The sequence below is a fragment of the Sturnira hondurensis genome, unplaced genomic scaffold (genome assembly GCF_014824575.4).
Source record: "Sturnira hondurensis isolate 20B ecotype Veracruz unplaced genomic scaffold, ASM1482457v3 Scaffold0006413, whole genome shotgun sequence".
Taxonomy (NCBI): Eukaryota; Metazoa; Chordata; class Mammalia; order Chiroptera; family Phyllostomidae; genus Sturnira; species Sturnira hondurensis.
In genome coordinates this window covers 13229711-13251659 of record NW_028079044.1, presented here as the reverse complement: position 1 = coordinate 13251659, position 21949 = coordinate 13229711, and the positions used below count along the sequence as shown (strand labels likewise).

Genomic DNA, 21949 nt, shown 5'->3' with positions numbered 1-21949 from the left:
GGTCAAAATGCAGAAAAGTAGCCCCTTTCTTCCCAGGTACCATCTAACAAATGACATCTCACTTAGAAAGCTATTCCATGCTCAGTGCTGAATGAAGACGACTCTGGGTCTGAAGGTCATGGTCATTCATGAATGATACTCATCATCAGATATCATTAGAAGGGACACTTGATTCAAGATGAAGTTTTTTTTGAGTATTTTTCAATGGAACTTGAACTATAAATGTGTTATTTTATCATACATTTCCCCTCCTTTAAAATGTAGATTTGAAGAATGCATACACTATCTTCTCCTCTTTCCCAAATTCTTTTTTATAATATATTTTGTTGACTATGCTATTATAGTTGTTCCAATTTTCTCCCTTTGCCCTCCTCCACCTGGTACCACCCCCATTCCCTCTGGCAATCCTCCCCTTAGTTCATGTCCATAGATCATGCATATAAGTTCTTTGGCTACTCCATTGCCTATACTGTTCTTAACATCCCCCTGTCTATTCTGCAGCTACCAATTTATACTTCTATAGCCCTGCACCTTTTCCCCCAGTCTCCCATTTTCCTCTCCCACTGATAACCCTCCAAATGATCTCCGTATCTATGGTTCTATTTGTGTTCTGCCAGTTTGCTTAGTTTGTTTTTTAGATCCAATTATTGATGCTTGTGAATTTGTTGTCATTTTAATATTCATAATTTTGATCTTCTTTTTCTTAAGTAAGTCCCCGTAACATTTCATATAATAATGATTTGGTGATGATGAACTACCTTGTCTGGGAAGCACTTCCATTCTAAATCTTTTCTTCCATTCTAAATGATAGCTTTGCTGGATAGAGTAATCTAGATTGTAGGTCCTTACTTTTCATCACTTTGAGTACTTCTTCCCAGTCCCTTCTAGCCTGCAAAGTTTCTTTTGAGAAATCAGCTAGCAGTCTTATTAGAACTCCTTTGTAGGTAACTTTCTGCTTTTTCTCTTGCTGTTTTTAAGATTCTTTCTTTATCTTTAATCTTTGGCATTTTAATTATGGTGTCTTGGTGTCTTGGTGTGGTCCTTTGGGTCCATCTTGCTTGGGACTCTCTGTGCTTCCTGGCCTTGTATGTCTATTTCCTTCAACAAATGAAGGAAGTTTTTTCCATTATTTTTTCAAAGGAAGTTTTCAATTTCTTGCTCCTTCTCTTCTCCTTCTGGCACCCCTATGATGTGAATGTTGGTACATTTGAAGTTTTCCTAGAGGCTCCTTAGCCTATCCTTGTTTTGTTTTGTTTTTTTTTTAGTTCTTTTTTCTTCTTGCTGTTCTGATTGAATGTTTTTGCTTCCTTATGTTCCAAATCATTGATTTGGTTCTCAGCTTCATTCACGCCACTGTTGTTTCTCTGTAAATTTTTCTTCATTTCACTTAGTATAAACTTCATGTCTGCCTATGTCTTGTTTATGCTGTTGAAATACCCAGTGAGTTCCTTGAGCATCCTTATAACTGGTGTTTTGAACTCTGCATCTGATAGATTGCTTATCTCCATTTTGTTTGGTTCTTTTTCTGGAGTTTTGATCTCTTCTTTCATTTGGTCCATGTTTCTTTGTCTCCTTGTTTTGGCAGCTTCCCTATGTTTGTTCATATGTATTAGATAGAGCTGCTTTGATTCCTGTTTTAGTAACATAAGCTATTGTAGTAAAGTGCACTGGTAAATTGGATCAGGCAGAGTCTGGTAATCTCCAGGGTGGGGCAACTTCTGTGAACCAGGTTGATGGAATCTCCTATATGGTGTGGCCGCTCTTTGGCTCTGTGGGGGGGGGGGGGAAGGCTCAGAAGAGGGGACATGCCACTCTCTGTCCTCTGGAGCTTTGTCCAGTAGGAAGCTGTCCCCTGGCTCTGATGCCAGACACTTCAATTTCTCCCTACATGCACTGGCACCCTTTCAACTATTGCTCTGTTGCTAAAGCCCATAGGGAGTTAGCCTGCATAAGTCCTAAGTATGTTATAGGCCCTTTAACAGAAGGCTCCTGAGAATCCTGCAGTTTCTTCCACTGCCCCAACCTCCACTGGTTTTTAGTCAGAAGTTACAAGGACTTATCTTCCTGGCACTGGAACCCCGGGCTGGGTGGTCTGGTATGGAGTTGGGATCCCTCACTCCTGAGGTATTTCTCCTGATTTTCATTCACCACCCATTCCATTTCTCTGTGCCTCTCTGCACCTCCATCCCTCCTATTCTGTCTAAACCAACGTGACTTCTTTAATTCCTTGGTTGTCAGACTTCCATAGAGCTTGGTTTTCTGACAATTCTGGGTGATATTCATTTTGTAGTGTAGTTGTAATTTTTGCTGTGGTTGTGCAAGGAGGTGAGCCATGTTTACCTACACCTCCATCTTGACCAGAAATGTGCTTTAATATTTCTAATAGTTCCATTCTAATGGCTTTTGTTTTCATCAGCATTCATTTTTAAAAGACATTGTCCCTAAATGTGGGATTCTAGGTAACAGATTTTTTCTTCTTTCAGCACTTTAAAAGTGCCTTTTCATTGTCTTCCGACTTGCAGAATTTCTGATTAGAAACTTACTGAAATTGAGCACGGGCCCGCGAACCAGAGGATCGTGGTTCAATTCCTAGCCAGGGCACATGCCTGGGTTGCAGGCTGGTTCCCTGCAGGCCAACTCCCAGCAGAGGACGCACAGAAGGCAACCATACATTGGTGTTTCTCTCCCTCTCTCCTTCCCCTCTGAAGATAAATAAATAAATAAAATCTTTCAAAAAAAATAAAAAAGCTATAAACTAAAAAAAAAAAGAAAGAAAAAAAACTTACTGAAAATTGCCCTGGCTGGTGTAGCTCAGTGGATTGAGCGTGGGCCTGCGAACCACACGATCGCGGTTCAATTCCCAGTCAGGGCACATGCCTGGGTTGCAGGCCAGTTCCCAGCAGGGGACTCACGAGAGGCAACCATACATTGATATTTCTCTCCTTCTCTCCTTCCCTTCCCCTCTAAAGATGAATAAATAAAATCTTTAAAAAAAAGAAACTTACTGAAAATTTGTCTTTGTTTATGTATAGATTATACCTTTTCCACACCAATGACTGCTTTTAATATTTTCTCCTTATTACTAGTTTTCAACAATTTAATGATGATGTCTTTTGCAGTGGATTTTGTGAATGTGTGTGCATGTGTGTGTTTACCTAGCTTAGGGCTCTTTGAGTTTCTTGAGTCTCTGAGTTATAATTTTCATCAAATATGACAATATTTTCAGCTACAGTACTTTAAATAATTTGTGTCACCTCCCCCTCTTACTCTTGTCTCACCTGGAACTGCAGTTACACATATTTCAAAATGTTTGGTGTTATTCCACAAATCACTGAGGATCTGTTTTTCTTTCCTTTTCTTTCTTGTTTTTGTGTTTCTAGGTTTTTGTTTTCTTCATGTGCTTTATTTTGACTAGATTTCTATGGCTATGCCTTCACTTACTAATATTTTCTTCTGAGTACCTAATCTGCTTCTAAGTGTTCATTGCCTCCAGTGACATTTTTATTTCAGAAGTTATCATTTTAATCTCTAGAACTTCCATTTTTATGTCTTTAATTTCTATCTTTCAGCATATGGAGCATATTTATAATAATTGTTTTAGTGTTGTTGAATGTTAATTCTACCATCTCAATCATTTCTGGGTTTGTTTATATTGACTAACTTTCCTCCTGATTATAGATTCCATTCTCCTACTTCTTTGTTTATCCTAGTTCTCTTGCTAGTTCCCAGGTGTTTTCATGATTTTCTTGCCTACTCCTTGAGTGCTGCTGTTCCCAGGGTGTTATTATTGACTCCTCCTTTTCTGCTGTGCAGACCCTGGGTGACCTCACCCATTCCTACAATTTCAACTGCCATCTATATGATGGTATATTCCAAGTGTACTGTTTTCAGTACAGATCTCTCTTCAGAGCACTAGAGTCATATAACTGCCCAGTCCACTTACTCACCTAGATGTGTAAACTCAATATAAGCAAAATAAACTCATCAAATTCCCCCTCAAAAGCTGTTCAATTTCCTGTATTTCCTAAGTCAGTGAATGGTATCACTAGCTCATAGTCACACAAGACAGAAATCTGAGAGTCATCCTTCTTTTTCCTTGTAGTAGATATTGTGGTCCCTACCCCCACCCCATTCTTAGCCTTAATTCTTCTTTTAGGTAACCTCTTTGACTTTCTTTGGGATAGCCACACCTCCTCAACAGAGCTTTGTTGGAAGCTGAGTCATTTGGGCCTAGGGGTAGGCATATGTTTTTATCCTGAGATAACCAACCTCATGCCATCCCCTGGGCACCATTTTTCGTTTATGTAGACACATGAATCAATTCTTGAGGCTTCTGGGAAAGTAGTTTTCTCTTCCTTCTAAAAGAGTTTTCAAAAATGACTCTGTTCCTCTCTCTTCTTTGACCTAATGGCAAGACTTCAAGCCATAGGAATTGTTGGCAACTGTCATTTGACCATAAAGTTGATACTTAAGGAAAGAAAAACAATGAAACAAGAAAGAAGTACGTTCCACATGACATCATTGAGTCCTATAAGGCCATCTTTTCACTGGACTTTTTATCTAGACAGGTAGTACTGGTTTATTACTTAAGCCAGTTAGACTTGGTGTTTTTGTTGCTGGCACCCAAAAACAGCATAATGGATAACTTTCCTTCACCCTTTACTCTTCAGCCCCAAACACTTTTAATTACACACTAGGTTCTATTAATTCTAACCCTCAAATGGTTTCTAATTACCCTCCATCTGCCACCTGCTAGAGTCTTAGTTCAGGCTCTCATTTTTCTTTAAATGCATAAAATACATTTCTAAAATATATATCTTATCGAAATTTCATCTGCTTACAATCCTGGCAAGGTTTTCCATTGCTTCCAGAGAAGAGTACACATTCCTTAGCATGCTATATTAGATTCTTCATGATCTAAATAGTCTCCTTAACCTTTGCTATGTCTCTCTTTGCCACTCTCCCAGCCTAATTCTACCACCAGCAATGTTCAACTCTTTGCTGAAGCAAAACACTCTTTCATCTCATGCCTCTATCACTTTGCTCTTGCTGCCCTCCATACCTCCCTCAATGCTCTCACCCACTTATCCCTTCCCCCTCCTCCACCAAACACACTAACTCCTAGTCATCCTCAAGTTCAAATGTTCTTTGAAGCATTTCTTAACCTTGCCTGAGTTTGGGATAGCTATGTATTAAAGCATCTAGTGTGTTTCCCATTACAGTACTTATTACACTGATTCTGTTTACTTACCTGTCTCCTCTGCACAGTAAGCATTTTGAAAATAAGGAATGTTCTTTACATTGTTGTATCTGTTTCCGGGACCTAATAAAGTGCCTAGGATTTACTATACTCAATAAATATTTTTAATTGAATAATTATGGGGTCTGCAAACAAAGATTTCTGATCTTTAGACTATTTGAAAACCTCAACTTTTCCCACTCTAAATGTGTTTCTGATTTCTAAGCATTATTTTTTTCTTCCAGAGTATGGGGTTCTAGGTAGGCAGAGAAAGACAACAAAAGATCTTCAGACAGGGTGACTTTGGTCAGTCCTCTGGAAATTCAGTAGCATGCCCTGCCTCTCACCACCCTCCCCCACCATCTATGGGTGTAGACTTAGCTGACCAGACCGACAGCATACTGAGACCTTGGTTCAGACTTCTCTTATTGCCAAATGAAAGTTTGCCAATACATATGAAGTAAACAGTTTTCAAGTTTCCACTTATCTTTTGAATTTATGCTTCATGAAATTTATGCTTGTTTCTTAAAAATTGTAGGTCTTAAAAATACTCTGGATTATTTTACATTGATCAAGTAAAATATAGTGATCTTAACTCTGAACTCTACCTTTGCTGGCCTTAAAGTTATATGTGACTGATTAAGTGAAAATAATTAACTGTGGGATAGAGTGATATCACTTCTAAGAGTGATAATGTTGCTAACAGTTTTATAATCAAATTGTTCAGTTACTTCAAGGAACTAAATTTCTACAAGTCTTAGGGGAAAAAAACAGGAATTTGGGGCAGAAAGCTTTTGCTTGAAGGGGAATGAATGGGTATTTTGCGATTCAGGATTTGTGGAATAAAATTAAACAACAAGAAAGACCGAAATTTGTGGAGGAAACCAGATTTCACAGGGCACTTATGACTGGTGAGGCTAAGAGTTGGGGTGGAGCAAAGCAGGAACAACTAGCCGAGAGCGGGATTCCTAGCAGCACCATAACACAAGAAAGGCCTTGTTCAGTTACCAGCCGCACGGAACACGTTCTCCTTCTTCAACGTGTCGGTGACCATAGTAACAGTAGCGGCCGAACCTCTTTCTCTCCCCAGCATGCGCAGTGCACTGTGAGCAGAAGCGTCCTCAACAATGTAGCCTTTTTTTTTTCAGCGAACGAACTACAATTCCCAAGAGACGCCTCGGCGCCGCGGCACCGCCTCCCCGGGGGCCCATCCCTGTTCCCTCCCTCAGGCCCCGCCCCCTTACTAGTTCCCTCCCCTCCCTCCGAGAGTGTGTCAGTGACCCAAGGCGGTGTGAGGCACAGAGACCGTCGGGGGGCGCCGCCGCCGCCTCCACCAGCAGCATCAGCAGTGCCGCGCGTTCGGATTTGCGTCGAGCCTGCCGGGAGCGCACCACAAAGCGGCCCCGCGCCTCTGCCACTGCCCGCATCTCCTCAGTGCTTGTCTCGGTGGTCTACTTCCTCTCGCCCAGCTTTGCCCGCTGGCGAGGAAGGCGGCGGCGAAACGCCGCGCTGTCTTCTCGGGCGCCCCGCGCACGCACTCTTCATCCCCCTCGCTCCAGGTCTAGGGGCTGTGCTGGGATTCCGGCCACCAGCAGTTGTCCGGTGAGTGGCTTCGGCGGCCCGCGGGAGGAGTCGCGGCAGGGCCAGCGAGGGGTGCGGGCTGGGCAAGCGCGCAACTTCCTCGGTGTCTTTCTTGGGTGGCGAGCTGGCTCTCCCCGCCCGTCTGCGCGCCCCCGCGCCAGAGGCGGCGGGGAGCGGAGTTTGCGGCGCCTGCCTCCGGCTCCCTCGCTGGGGGAAGCGTCTTTGTCAGGAGCTGGCCCGGCGAGCCCTCCCCCCTCCGCCTCGGAGCGGGGCGCGCAGTGGCCAAGTCCGCGCGCCGCGGCAGCCGCGTGCTGCGGGAGGTGAGCTCGGTGGCTGGGAGGAAAAGAGAAATGAAAGAGAAACAAAGGAGGCGGTGGGCTTTTCTTTTGTGTGTGTGAATCTGATAACTTCTTTCTCCTTCCTTACGTAACGCAGACTTCCAAATTAGTCATTCTTTTTATTGTTATGATTATTGTCATCATCTCTGCGTGTCTCTCGCATTTCCTTTCATCTCTGGATCTCAGAGCATTTTAAAACACTAATTAATTACACCTCCGGGAACCCTACGAAACAAGTTAATACTCTCGTTTCCGTAAGTGGGTAAATTGAGGCTCGGAAGAACGCTCTAATTGATGGATACTCTTGATCTTCCACCGCTCCTGGTGTCTGAGGACCTGGAAGCATTTATGAGTTGAAACTCGTCCTCCAGTGCCCCGTGGAAAAGTTAAACATGCTCATTTTACTTATAGGTTAACTGAAGTCTAAAAGAAGTCTGGGTAATTGTTAGGTAGTTCAAACAATAACTCTTCTTACGTAGTGTTTGAACCTTAGAACCTCAAAGGACTCTTTAAAAAGGCCTTGAATGGGGAAAATACAGTAAATCATAAACTCACGTCACCATCTACTCTAATTTTGTTCACGCTGGTCTGTTAAAGGCGAGAGAGCAATGATGGGAGAATGGGAGGACAGATTTTTTAATGTAGATTTAGCAAATTTTAAGCACCTACACACAGAGAAATGTGTCTAGGTTTTAACAGCACCCAACAACCTTCCCATCGGTAAGTCATCAAACAGTATATCAAACAAATAATCAAATAAGCACTTTATCCATAGGTGCTGATTGTGCTAAGGACTGAAGCTTTAAGTGCATGAAAAGGTCATCTATTTGTTTTGGTTCAGAGGCTGGGTATTTACAAAATGTCAATTTTGTTTTCATAGTAGCTGATCTTTTGTTTCAGAACTGGCTTTGTCTTTCTACATTGGATATCTATTACTTTTATCATTGAGGAGAAACATAAGGGTTTTTAAAAATTGTTTAGTTTGAATAGTGTGAATTTAAATTTTTGACTTGTGGAAAAGATTCAGTTTCTACATCTTCCGTTTATATTTTCTTCATAATAAAAATGTTTTCTCAGAGCGATCAGATTTACATCTCTCAAAACATTGTCCTTATTGTAGAAATACAGCATGTGAATTCCTTTTTTAATTTTTTAGAAGTACCAGCAGCCTCTTCTGGAGGAAAATACTTAACTGTGAGGACAAGTTTATTTATTTTGGTAGTTGAACCAAGCTGGATGGTATCATAAATTAAATCCTGCATCTTTTCTACTAGTTTTTTCTGAGGTGAATAATATCAGAACTGTAGTAACTGTGTATTTTGACTTACTCTGAATTATCTTGAATTTAATTTTGTATTACTGATTTGTCCCCAGATTTTCGATTCTGATGATTCCATCAAAAAAGGAAAGTGAGATGTTTGTTATTTTAATATTGCCCACCCTGCCCCAGTCCTCCAACTGGTTCCCTTTCTGTAGTATGTTAAAAGAGGTCTGGAGTTTAAAACAGATGATTGGAAAATAGAAGTTAAATTTATGGAAGTTGCTTTTAGTGAAGTGGTTATAATGCCTCGTCTAATAAATGTATGACTTATATTATAAGGTAAAAACTCTCACCTAGATTTTTTTTTTACTGTTCTAGAAGTACTGCAATGTAATAATAGTAGTATTTACTGACTTGAAAAAAGGGGAGCTGAAAATTGTCTTAGTGGCAGATTTGGGGAGGGGGGGTTGAAATCTGTGCTCTCCTTAAAATGATCATTTATCTTATAGCTGGTTATTTTGCACTTTTTTAATTTAGCATTTACCAAACTTCCTAGAGGCATCTATCTGTACCTTTAAGGAAGTTACTAGCAAAATTCCTTTGCTCAGTTACTAGAGCCCAAATGCAGAAGTTAGTATTGACCAGTGAAGGCTGGCACTGAAGGTTTCCCGATTTCTTTGGGCCCCCTTAAAGAAAATGAAAAGTACAGGGTAGGGAACTGAGCCTCTAGTACTGTTCAGTGATGCAGAGGCAAGTTTCAAGGAGAAGCCTGAGTTTGTTTCCATTTGACTTTATTTCATCTTTCAGGTTGTCAAAATGTCACTTGTACATTAAGAGTTGTGTCATTTCAGAATATACCTTACATTTGTCCTATAGGTCATATGATAAGGACTAGAGTAGTCATACCTGTGAACAACTGTTTTCAGACAGAAGCTTCTGTGGCTGCTAAAGATTTTAAACCAAAAGATTTAGAACTGAAAACTTCTAACATTCTTACATGCATACATCTTACACTGGCACATCAATAGGAACCTGTCCTAGTGTTAAAATAAAAAGGCTTATATGGATTATTATATACAGTTTAACTATATATTAAAATTTAATAATAAAGAATTAATTATTATTATTAATATGGTGGCACCGAGATGATTCTAGGAGTTTCTTTTGAAAAAATCAGGTTATTCCAGAAGATACATTAATGTCTTTCAATTGATGAGAATAAAAATTTAAGAGCCAGGGAAAAGAAAGAAGAAAATTCACAGAATGAAGGAAACCTGATGAAGATGTTATTAAATAGTACAACATTAAAGAGTCCTGACAACATCATATAACAGACAAAATTCTAACTAAAGACTGTAAACAGTGAATTCCATTCAGCACTTTCTGTTTATAGGCTTCTAGCCACCTTTTTCAGATTTTCTCTAAATAGATCACACAAAAGTAGTAAATAGAAATCATTCTTTCCAGGGAATTTTAGGTCCAGGGTTTTTTAAAAGTATTTATTTATTTACGTTTAGAGAGATGGGAAGGGAGGGAGAAAGAGAGGGAGAGACACATCAAATGTGTGAGAGATACATTGATCAGTTGCCTCTTACATGCTTCCAACTGGAGGCCTGGCAGGCAACCCAGGCATGTGTCCTCACTGGGAATCGAACTGGGTGACCTTTTGGTTCACAAAGCCAACACTCAGTTCACTGAGCCACACTAGCCAGGTGAGATTTATTTATTTATTTTCTTATACATGTGGTAGTAGGCATTTTTTCTTGTGTTTCTTTAAGTTTGACCTCTGCCAGAGAAAAATTTATGCAGCCTAATGTATGGGAAACTCAAAACAAGAAATTTTGGTCACTGAGAGAACTAGATATAATCAATTTCAAGTTACACCATTAACTTTTTAAATGTTGCTTTGAAAGACCATTCCTCATAATTTCTCCTTTAAAAGGTTAAAAATAATTGCCTAACATATTTGTTGCTACTGAGTGAATTTGCAAGTAATAAAGAGAAAGCACGAGATCTCTTGAGTGATTTTTTTTCATTTTTTTCCATACATCTGATTGGAACATTTAAATATCTTAGCTTTCTTCAGAAGTAAACCGAGACGAAAAGAGCTTCATCAGGTAATTTAAGAGAAATGAATTGCAAAAATAATCAGTCTAAGACCTGATTTTTTTCAGAATATTGTACATGCTGTTTTATTTTTTTGTTTTTATTTTTTGCTACAAAAACTCTATTTCAGAATTTTAAAGTTTTTAATTCAATACACATGTAATTTACTTCCATTACAAAAAATGTACTGCTGATTTTTATTTTATAATGAATCTCTTGGGATGTTGCTAATTCTAAAAATATGTGGTACCCCCAGTTCCCCATCTTCTATAGTTTCTTTAATTTTTTTGATATAATCTGCTTTTTCCTCTAAATTGTAAAATAAGCTAAGTAATGTTTAAACATACTTGAAAAATATGACAGTCAGTAATTGATTATGCTAAACTTCAGCTCAGTTTCAACAGGTATATTGAATCTATTTTGGAGATAGAAGCACACTTATTTTGAAGGGGGCTAAAGCAGGGATAACAAATAGATTTCACCTTGCTTACCAAATCTGATTGCTTGGTGGTATCTGCCTAGGTCAGACTCAGCAGAGAAGAGTGCTATGATTAGCAGTTTTTGCTGTTGGGTGGGCAGTGGACCTTTTGGCATTAATGCCACATATTCATTTAGTAAGGATTGGATACCTTTTACACGTCAGCACTGATCTAGATGCTGATACCACACGGACTAAAATCCTTGCCTTAAAGTGTTTACATTCTAATAACAAGACTCAGACAATAAATGTAAGTAAAATACTTCATTTTTTAAGGACAAATGACCAGGATTCTTCAAGAAATAAATAGCAGGAAAAAAACATGTAAATAGGAAACTAAAAGTTTAAGAAACATAGGAGTCATATCTATCAAATACAGTGTGGGCCTGAGGTTAGATCCTGCTTTGAGCAAACTAACTAAAAAAGACATTCATGGAAATTTGGGGAAATTAAGACATTGACTGGATATCCAATGAAAAGGAATTACTAATTTCTTAAGGTATGGCAATGTATTATGTTTTTTAAGCAGGAGTCCTTACTTTCTAGAGATATAATATACATGAATTAAACTATGATATTAGGGTTTTTGCTTTAAAATAATTTGAAAGGGAAAGGAGTGTAGATGCAAACAACATTGGCCATGTTATTGAAAGTTGTTGAATGTAGATGATGGATACATGAGATTTCTTATATTCTCTCTGCTTTTGTGTATGTTTGAAAATTTTCATAATGTACAGTTATATGCACAGATACATACATAAAAATAAAACAGAAGGGGAAGAGAGAAGATGTGGGATGGGAAGAGGATGCAGAAAAGACCTTATTGAGAAGGTGATAGATACAGTATTTGAGTAAAGACCTGAAGGAGGTGAGGCAGTAAGCCTTGCAGGTGATCTTGGGTAAGACATTCCAGACAGAGGGAACAGCAAGTACAGTGGCCCTGAGACAGGAGCTTGACTAGAGTGCAAAAAAACTACAAGAACAGTGTGGTTGGGTTAGAGTGACACAGTGTAGCAGTAGATTAAGTCAGAAAGTTAGAAGGGGTGGATAAAGGAGAATAGATTGTGTAGGGCCTGATTATCAGTCCTTGTTTTAAAGTAAGGATATTTATTGTATATATTTATCTAAAACAAGTCAACATTAGTCACCCTGGAAGCTATATACTAATTTTAACAATACTAGGTTAAAAAAATTTTGGAACTTCTTTTTTAATTGCCTTCTAAACCAGTTTAAGTGCCACACACGAAAATAGCTCATTACTACATATACCTTTGTATTTGCTCCTTGTACTTAAGGAAAGGGGGGAGGATTAACCACATGATATCTCATTTGATTTATTAGCTATGACTCAGAAAAGATTTTGACAGAAAGAAAATAGGAAGCAACTTCAGACTATAGCTAAGAATCAGATCCACTCAGAGAAGACAATTACTGTTACTAAAAATCAGATCCACCCAGAGACTAAAAGTAGTTTTAATAATGTTTATGACAATTATAGCATATTTGGAATAAGAATATAACCTTACTGACTAATATTGAAGAGACTATTAGATTGACTGACTGATATGGAAGGGACTGTGCTTGGATATTCAAGAAAATTCCGATACATTAAAACACATACACACCAGAAGACCATGCACATTTCTTAATACTTAAGTACTCAAAAACAGTCATGCAAATAAGTTTCATTTGTATTATGCATTCAAGACTGCAAAGATGGCATTTATAATGTAGTGAAACTATAACTTTCTTGTTGCTGTCGATATACTGAGGAACTGAAAGACTAGTACACTTTTAGCTAAATGAATCTGGCTCTCAAGTCTTGTATATATGCTTCAATTCTCAAGTTTGTAATTGTTTCAAGAACATGCTGATTTTGATTTCCCATAAGGAACTTTAAAAAAATCATTATTAAAATTATGGAAAATTTGGGTTTCATGCTCTAAATGTTTGAAAGCACCCCTGCCAAAACCCTCATAAATACGGATTTTTTAAATCTACTCATGGACCCATATACACATAGAGATTACTAGGTTTGAATGATTTTTTGTAGGAATTATTTCTAAAAATAAATTTTCTAACCTGAGAAACTAAACTTATTTGAGTTTTACTGTACTGATAATATTGATTGAAGAAAGTTATTGTTTTTCTAGTTACTTATGCATAATAGGATGAACAATATTTTCTTTAGTATTCTTTAACCAGTGATTTGTAGAATTTAATGGAACGAAGTAGAATTTGTGAACTTCTACTATATAATAAATTTCATAAAGTGGCCACTAAGAATATTAGGTATGTAAAGTTTAAAAGGAATGCTTTAACAAAGCTTCTTACTTTAAGTATTTTTCGGAAAATTGCTAGGAATCTAATTCTTTAATTCACTCAGACTAGTTGTCCCTTTGGTGTATATATACAGGGGATGGGCATAAGTGGGTTTGCAGTCATTCATATGGAAAATAATGCAATAATTAATAAATAACAATACAAGAATAAATTCTGTTTCTTGTATCTGCAACTGTGAACCTACGGGGGCAGAGAGAGAGAGAGATCGAGATCCAGACCCTTGCTTCATATACCCCACATATTAGGATTGCACTGTTAGGCTGGATTATTTAATGTGCTTTAAACACTAAACTATTAGCATGGAACACAGAGCCCTTGTTTAATTCCTGGGCTTTCTATTAACTCTGCAAAGTATGCATCTGTAAAATAAAAATGGCAGCAGTTTTTCATAAAGGAATTTGAGATTCTGTAATGGTGACACCGTAGTGAAATGTGGCTCATTTTAGAAATAGTTTTCAGTCTGTTGATTTGGTGGTAGGATTATGAATCTGGTTTCGTTTCCATTTTTGTGGAATAAATAATTTATGGTAGGGGAAGAAGGGAGAGGAGGGGAGGAACAACGGAAGCAAAGAAAAATTTGCCTCTCACAAAATAGTAAACAGGACCATGGATAATTCTTGTAACTTGGATCTAAAAGTGTCCATGACCTAATAAGCTATGATGCAAACGTATAAATTAAGAATTGTAATAATAATACAGCTTCCATCAAGAAAAAAAAGTGGCTTTGAAAAGGGGGCATCTTGTATTTCATATTGACTTAAATATTACAACCACTATAAAGCCTATACCTAATTTTGGAATTAATGATGATGATGATTAACAATAATTAAAAATTATTTAAAAATTCAGTTTATGACTTCAGCTCCATACATTTTTGCAGCATAAGATTTCACGATGTTCTTTTAAGCTTATGCATTGCAAGATACTTGTATTCTACATCCCTGCCTCTCTCACTTCATCTCCCTCATGTTCATGTCTTCATCGCTCTGCTACTAGCTTTGTTTATCTTCCTTTGCCAGTTTAGTAGTGCCCATTGTGCTTCCACATTGTCATTGTTTTCTACATTTGTCTTCCATTTTGTGTACTTATAAATTAGGCTTGGAATGAATTAAGAGCCCTAAAAAAGTTACCTGTAAAGGGAACTTTTCCCATTTGGGTCTTACCTACATAGTTTCTTTGTTCTCTTAAAAAAATAATTATTTTTAGAGGGAGGGAAAAGTGGGAGAGAGAGATCAATTTGTTGTTCTACTTACTTATGCATTCCTTGGTTTCTTCTTGTACTTGACCTCTGACCCAAGATTGAATCAGTAACCTTGGCATATGGGGACAACACTCTAACCAACTGAGTTACCCAGCCAGGACCTGTGTAGCTTCTTTTTATCTTTTCTTGCCCTTGTTATTGCTGTGTGCTCTGGTACCAGAGGTGGTATATTCCATCCAGCCATACACTAAGAGATAACTTTATGACCTATAGGATGCAATACTTTTTGAACTGAATAATGTCAGGAACAGTAATAAACTTAGTGATTTGAAATCCTTGTGAGTTAATCCTGCATCTAATCCTGTACCTAAACTGGCAAAATTTGATAATGGAATTAACAGCATCATGAAATTTCAAAAGCTGTTTTCAGCTCTTGATGTATGTTGTCTTTTCCAAAAGTTTCAAATAAAGAGGGTCTTCATCATCACTGCAATATTGGCTTAATTATAAATGGGCTTGGGGAAAAACTGTGCCTGGGCTTCTGTTGATCTTTTTGACAGTCTAGAGGAAAGGACAAAAAGTAATGTGGTGAAGAAGTTTATAAGTTCTCCTTCCTTCTGTGGAATGAATTACAAGGTCCTGATTTTTTGCCAGGTGGTAGGTGCTCATTGTAGTGTTCAACATAGTTGCCTTAATTTTTAGAAAGCACATTAATTTTAATTTTATTTTTTAACAGTAATTGAAAACAGTTGGAAGTGCTCTGGTGGTTCTTCAAAACCTTAGTGTTGTATTCCTGGTTCTCTGTAGATACCATCCACAGTACTTCATGTTCCTCAGGGGGTATACTGGTTTTAATGGACTGCATTTATTGGAAACACTAAAAGCTAATCTCTTTTCATTTTAAATTACAGTTAACACAATTGAATTTTTTTCTGCAAAATGATTCTCACTACCATACTTTAAATTCCCAAAAGACCAAAATTAAATGATAACATTACAAAAATCCACATTACAAAACTAGTTAACTTTATCATTTGTGAGCAAATATGTTAAATGTGTGTCTTTTTTAAAGTACTGGCTGCTTCTAATTAGAAACCACAGTCCTATAGACAGACTTCATGTAATTGAAAACTTCAAAAATTTACTTAATGCTTCACTGTAATTTTCATTTAAAATGGGATGATTCAGTCTCCGGACTAGTTCTGTCAGTTCACCAAAGGATCAATGAATTGTGTTCTTAAAACTGTTTAACATAGAAGAAGTTTGTGACTTCAGTAATACCAGACTTTTTTCCAGTTCGTCATTGACACTTAACAACAAAAAAAATCATGATTTGCTAAACTTCTTTGTTGTATCTCTTTTAGAAATGGCACACCAATTTATTTGCGTGTAGTTCAGCTCTTACAGACCAGTCTTTTAAGGCTTTAGCTAGAATTTGCCTCCTAAAGCTCTTTAAAATGGCTGCCAAAAAGCATTTTGCTAGGTTTTAGAACTGAGTAGGCTGTTAATGATTCAGTATGCCCCCTCATTCTTCTCCCACTTCTTAAATTGAAAGCTCCTTCATGGCATCTAGGTGCCCTGAGTCATCATGGCTAAACTCTAAGGAATTGTCACATGGAAAAACTCACCATGAAGTAAAATTGTCAGAAAACAATTTGAGTCTGATATTGATCACAGAGATACAATCTTTAGGTGGTGGGCCTTATTTAAATTTATTAATGTACTTAAAAGTACACGTAAGTCTTCATTATAGGACTTGTAAATTCTGAGGACCTGTTTATTCCCAGTTAAATTTTAATTGCTTTGATTTTTTACTATTTGTTACATGAAAAAAATTCATTTTTTTCATTGAACAAATACAGAGTCTGTCTAGAAGCTATCCAGCCATGTACTATGGAAAATAAAGACATTTCTTGAAGAAGATAGAAGATACAAGAAACATTGTACATAGGACAGTGATGGCTTGTTCCCTTTCAAAGTAGACACCTTGGCACCTTACACAGTTCTCTCAATTGCCATCAGCTGCCCTGTCGTATTTTCCAGAATCTTATTGATGATCTGAAATCTCTTCCCTTTCAAAGGTGATTTTAGTTTTGGGAAACTAAACCCACTTCTGGCTAGAAGTTGCAGGGCACCAAATCTGGGCTTTAGTGGGGCCGAGTCACCTGTTTCACCAAAACACTACATGAGATGTGATGCACAATTGGTCGCATTGTTGTGATGAAGCTGTCAGTCACCAATTGCCCATAGCTGTGGCCTTCTGAATCATCTGAATAGTTTCCGAGAAGGAATGTTCAAGCTTAATGCAAGGTTTGATGGAGATTCATTGCTCTACTCCCTCAGTCATTTTGAGTGTGATGGCCACACAGTACACGTGCTCACTCAATGGCAGCTACTGCCCCCACTGACTAGTATAGTGAAGTTGTCATTGTTCTCACACATGCATTCCAGTCCATTCTCCTTGGCTGCCAGGTTACATTGATGTTGAACAAACTATTCTTGTTATATTAACAATGGCTGGACTTTTTCTGGACAGACCTCGTATATCTGAAACAAGTGGTATGTTTGATTCAGGATAAAACCCACTATTCCAGAAGTCAAGAGACTTAGAGTTCTGGTCTATTTACTTAATATGTGCCTCATATATTTCACTTAACTTCCCTGGACTTTAGTTTCCTTATTTTGACAAGGTCAGCAACTTCATGATAGCCCTCTTTGGGATCATCTCGTGGCAGATACAGCTAATAGCTGATCCCAAACCAGCTTCAGACTCTTTTGGCACAGGAGCTATAATGGTCAGGAGCTATAATGGTCATTATTTTAGATGAAATGTATCTGTCATCTCAGCCTTATAAAGTCTCTACCAGCTCTGTGATTTCATGACTTTAAATGATTTGCCTATAGCAAGTGTCTCTCATGTTTGAGTCTTTACTATTTCTTCAGTTGATCATTATGGGATGAAACTTACTGTGTGAATTGAAGAATGCTTTGTAGTCAGAGATAGCTTGTTTATATTTCATATATTATTATAGACTGAATGTTTTTCTCCTGAAATTCATATGTTGAAATCTAATCCCTAGTATGATGGTATTTGGAGGAATAGAGCCTTTGGGAGGTAATGAGGTCATGAGGGCACTGATTAGTGAGTTTGTAAAAGACCCCAGAGAGATCCTTTGATCCTTTTGTTGGGACAAAGCAAAAAATAGCCATCAAACCAGAAAGCAGGCCCACACCTGACAGGAGTCTACCAGTGTCTTGATCTTGAACTTCCCAGTCTCCAGAACTGTGAGAAATAAATTTGTTTATTAGCCATTGAGTATATGGTGTTTGGTTACATTAGCCTGAATGGGCTAAGGCATGTTGTGATGTTAAAAACAAATGATTGGAGAAAGTTCATGGGGGCCCTTAAAATTTCACATGAAATGAAAACAAGTCAAAATGGTCAGGAAAATTTGATTTAAATTTATTTCGGCTCCTAAATATTTCTTTTTAAAAAAATATCTTATTTATTTATTTTTAGAGAGAGGGGAACAGGAGGAGAAAAAGTGGGAGAGAAATATCAATGTGTGGTTGCCTCTCATGTGTCTCCTACTGGGGACCTGGCCTGCAGCCCAGGCATGCTCCCCGACTGGGAATCTAACCAGCAAACCTTTGCTTCACAGGCCCGTGCTCAGTCCACTGAGCTACATCAGTCAGGGCTCCTAAATATTTCTAAGGCAAAAAGCTCAGGTTAATGAAGTTCAAAGTGATGTGTTGTGTCTGTTTGGGGGGGTATATGATGAAGCACAACAAAATACTAGACTGAGAGACAGGAGGCCTGAGTTCTGTTTTAACCTGGTTATTGTCTTTATCTATGAAATGGTATCAGTCAGTGCTTCTCAAACATTAATGTATTGTGTAAATTACCTGGGCATCATGTTAAGATGCATATTTGGATTCAGTAAGTCTGAGTGGGCCTTGAGATTCTACATTTTTAACGAACTCCCAGATGTGCTACTGCTGTGTGCCATGAACCACACTTCATAAAAATACATTATTGTATGAGATTCCTTCTTGCTTAGAAAGTGTTTAAATCATAACTCAACTTCTTTTTCTCCAGCTCTTTTCCAAGTTTCACTGAACTTGTTCTTTTTGTAGCCTTTTTTCCTAGACTCATTCTGTATTCTCTCAGTCTGATAGCTCTATCTATAGTTTTGTTGTTTTCCCCTTGCCAGAACCAGCTTCATGGGTGGTCATTCAAGTTAGAAGTAGGGTAGTATTATAGAAAGGGGCTTTGGATTCACACCCTTCCCCCCACTGATTAGCAGCTCTGTCCCCTTGGGCAGTTGACTCAGTTTACTTAACCTCTCAGAACTTCGAATAGCTTCCTAGTAGGGTTCTTGAGAGGAAAAGACATGATATAGAAAGCCCTTAGCACAGTGTCAAGCATAAAGTAGGTGCTCAAAAATTGGAAGTTATTTTTATTATTAATATTGGCATCCTGGTTTGATTTGGTAGAGGATAAAGAAGTAAGGGAAACATCTGTCCACAGCCCAGGACCTCCCTCCTGTGCTTCACATTTAAAATTCCAACTGCCTACTAGACATATTAACTGAAATTCTTCAAACTTAACCATGGTCAAAAAAACCTCTTTATTTTTCTTTCCTTCGCTGTTCTGCCTCCTTCGATCCTGAAGGAAGTTAATGTTTCACTCTCTACGTGCCCAAGTCAGGAACCTATTAGTTCTTCCTTGGTTTTTCAAGTACAGTGGTACCTTAGTACTCATTGTTCATTCATTCCGGAACTTGTGATAAGTGCCAAAACCTACAAGGGCTAAACGATGAAGCATTTTCTCTTGCGGGGTTGTGTTGTGACTCATACAAGTTCGAGCAAGTGCAGCAAGTCCCAAGCAAGTGCCGAGTGTTGAAACATTTTTTTCCTGTCAAAATGCCACGCATATAGAGTTTGATGAGTTCTGAAGCCAACGAGTACCGAGGTATGACTGTACCACTTTTCTCTATCCTCACTTTTACCATCTTAGGTAAGATAAGCTCTTCGTAATCTTTTACCTGGGCTGTTTTTTATCTGATCTTGCTCTTATTAGCCTCCTCAGGTTTCTCACATTCTTCTCTCCCTTTTCCCCCTCCTCCTCACACACACCCCATACTGCTTTCATTTTCCTAAAAATCCTTTTTTAAAACCAAAATTCTTGAATGCCTATTATATAGAAGGCACTGTGTAGGCACCGAGTATACAATGAGAGAACAAAATGAGACAGTACCTTCCTAATGAAAATCACTTACTAGAGATGGAGATAGATAATAAAAACAAGTAAATCAGAACAAGGTGCTATGAGAGAGAATAACAGGATTATATTGGGTGGTCAGAGAAAGCAGTTCTTAACATTTGAATAGTTAAGCTACTATCAAGAATGAGGAGAAGACAGCTAAGCAAAGAGTGAGTTAGTGTTGTTCTAGGCTGAGGGTACAGCAGGAGCAAAGATCCTGCGGTGGGGGCACTGAGTATGTTTTAAAAGTGAAATGCTCAGGACATAGTGATGGAAAGATATGGAGTATGAGAAGGCAGTATTAAGAACTTCCAGGTTTCTAGTATGAGCAGTTATTGGGTTAATAGTGGTGCCATTTACTAAAGCAGAAAGATTAGGAGTAGGACAAGTTGGGACAAGGGATGAAATCCTAAGTTTAGTCTGTCAATTTTGAGAATATGAAAAAAATCAATGCAGTTATGTCAGTCTCCTCTCTGGTTCCTGATTTCATACAAGATCTGTTCCAAATTCTCTTTTGGCTAATAAGGTCCTTAAATAGTTGGACTTTTGACCCTAACTTAACCTTTCTAGCTTCTTCCTCAGCTTCCCTTCATTGCTGTGCTTTTAAGCCATAATGAAATTATTACTGTTCTCAACAGTTTTCAGCCTTTGCATATGTTATTCTGGAATAAATGCCTCTTCATCCTTCAAAGCCTTTTGTGAATATTATTATTCTATAGAGTCTTTTCCAACTTCTCCAGGTTTAGATTAGGGTCTCGGGCCTTTTTACTGTCATTTGGTTAATACCTCCGTTATAGTACTTATCACATTGTACAATATTAGAATTTCTCTTTTAACATATATGCTTACATTTCACTAAACCATGAGCTATGTGGGTACAGATATCAAAGCTTACTGGTTTTGTGTTCCCAGAATCTAGCATATAGGGTACATTAGTACTGGTCAGGAAATGAATGAGTGGATATTGTTTGTCCATAGGGATCTGACCTGACTCTACCCCTGAACTGGAATGAGTGTTCTTTGCATCCATAGGGTCCAGACACTACTTTTATCATTATTACATTGACAGTAAGTTTTTTACATACATTTCCTAAGGACAGGAACTAAATACTGTTTTTCATTGTCTTCCTAGTGCCAAAACAGAACTTAACTTGCCATCAGGAAAATGCTACTAGACCGTAGTTTCACTATGGAACATCTCAGCAATAATACCCTTGGTGAATGCACATTATGGGAGCTGGAGACAGTGGGAAGGGAGAGTCAGTATAATTATCTCTATATCTCAGATGCTTGCTTGCTTTTCTTGCTAAAAAGATAATGTAAGTATGCTCAAAATAAAATAATAAAATCTAGTTATTTCTTTGAAATAGCTGTGGATATCACTAATTATCTCCATATTGTGAAATACAGCAACACTTTTTCAGTATTCATCCTAACTGACCTCGCAGCAGCATTTGACATTGTTGACCACATTGTTTTCTATTTTTTTTGAAATATTTTTTCTCACTTCCAGGATAGCATACACCATATGCCGATACCTCGATGCTGTTACTTTTTTTATTTTAGGAGTTGCTGCTTTGCTTTTTCAGATAACTAAATTTTTGAATTCCTCAAGGCTTTGTCTTAGGCTCTCTTCTCTATATGCTTTCCCTAGGTAATTTCATCTGTAAGCTGAAAATTTCCAGATTTATATTTCCTTTATCTACAAAGTAGGGCAAAAGTAGGTTTACAGTTGTGAGCATATGAAACAGTTTATTCTTATATTATTATTTATTAATGTATTATTTTCTCTATGAACAACTGTAAACCTACTTTCGCCCCACCCTGTGTAAATATTTCTAACTTTTCCCATGGATGTTTCAAAGGTAACTCAGATTTCCATGTTTCAAGGTCAAACTCATGGGAGCCTCAAAAGTACCATACTACAGAAGGTTTTGAAGAGTGATTTATTGCCCGTCATAAAAATTATTTCAAGCATTCTCCCCTTTCCCCCAGAATTCTGTTTAGTAGGAAATCATTTTCATACTAAAGAAATAATTTCTAAATAATTGATAATATATAACTATTCAAATAAATAGAAATGATCAGAAGTACTGTAACAATAAACCTTTATTGAGCTACTATTATGTGCTAGGT

At 37.8% G+C, this 21949-nt stretch overlaps 1 protein-coding gene across 1 annotated transcript in view; it reads left to right on the top strand.

The window, feature by feature from the left end:
• Positions 1–6515: 6515 nt before the first annotated feature.
• Positions 6516–21949, top strand: part of PELI1 (pellino E3 ubiquitin protein ligase 1) — a 52383-nt gene continuing 36949 nt past the window's right edge. The window contains exon 1 of the mRNA XM_037048032.1: positions 6516–6841. The gene's annotated coding sequence lies outside the window, so the exon portion shown is untranslated. The remainder of the gene's footprint in view (positions 6842–21949) is intronic.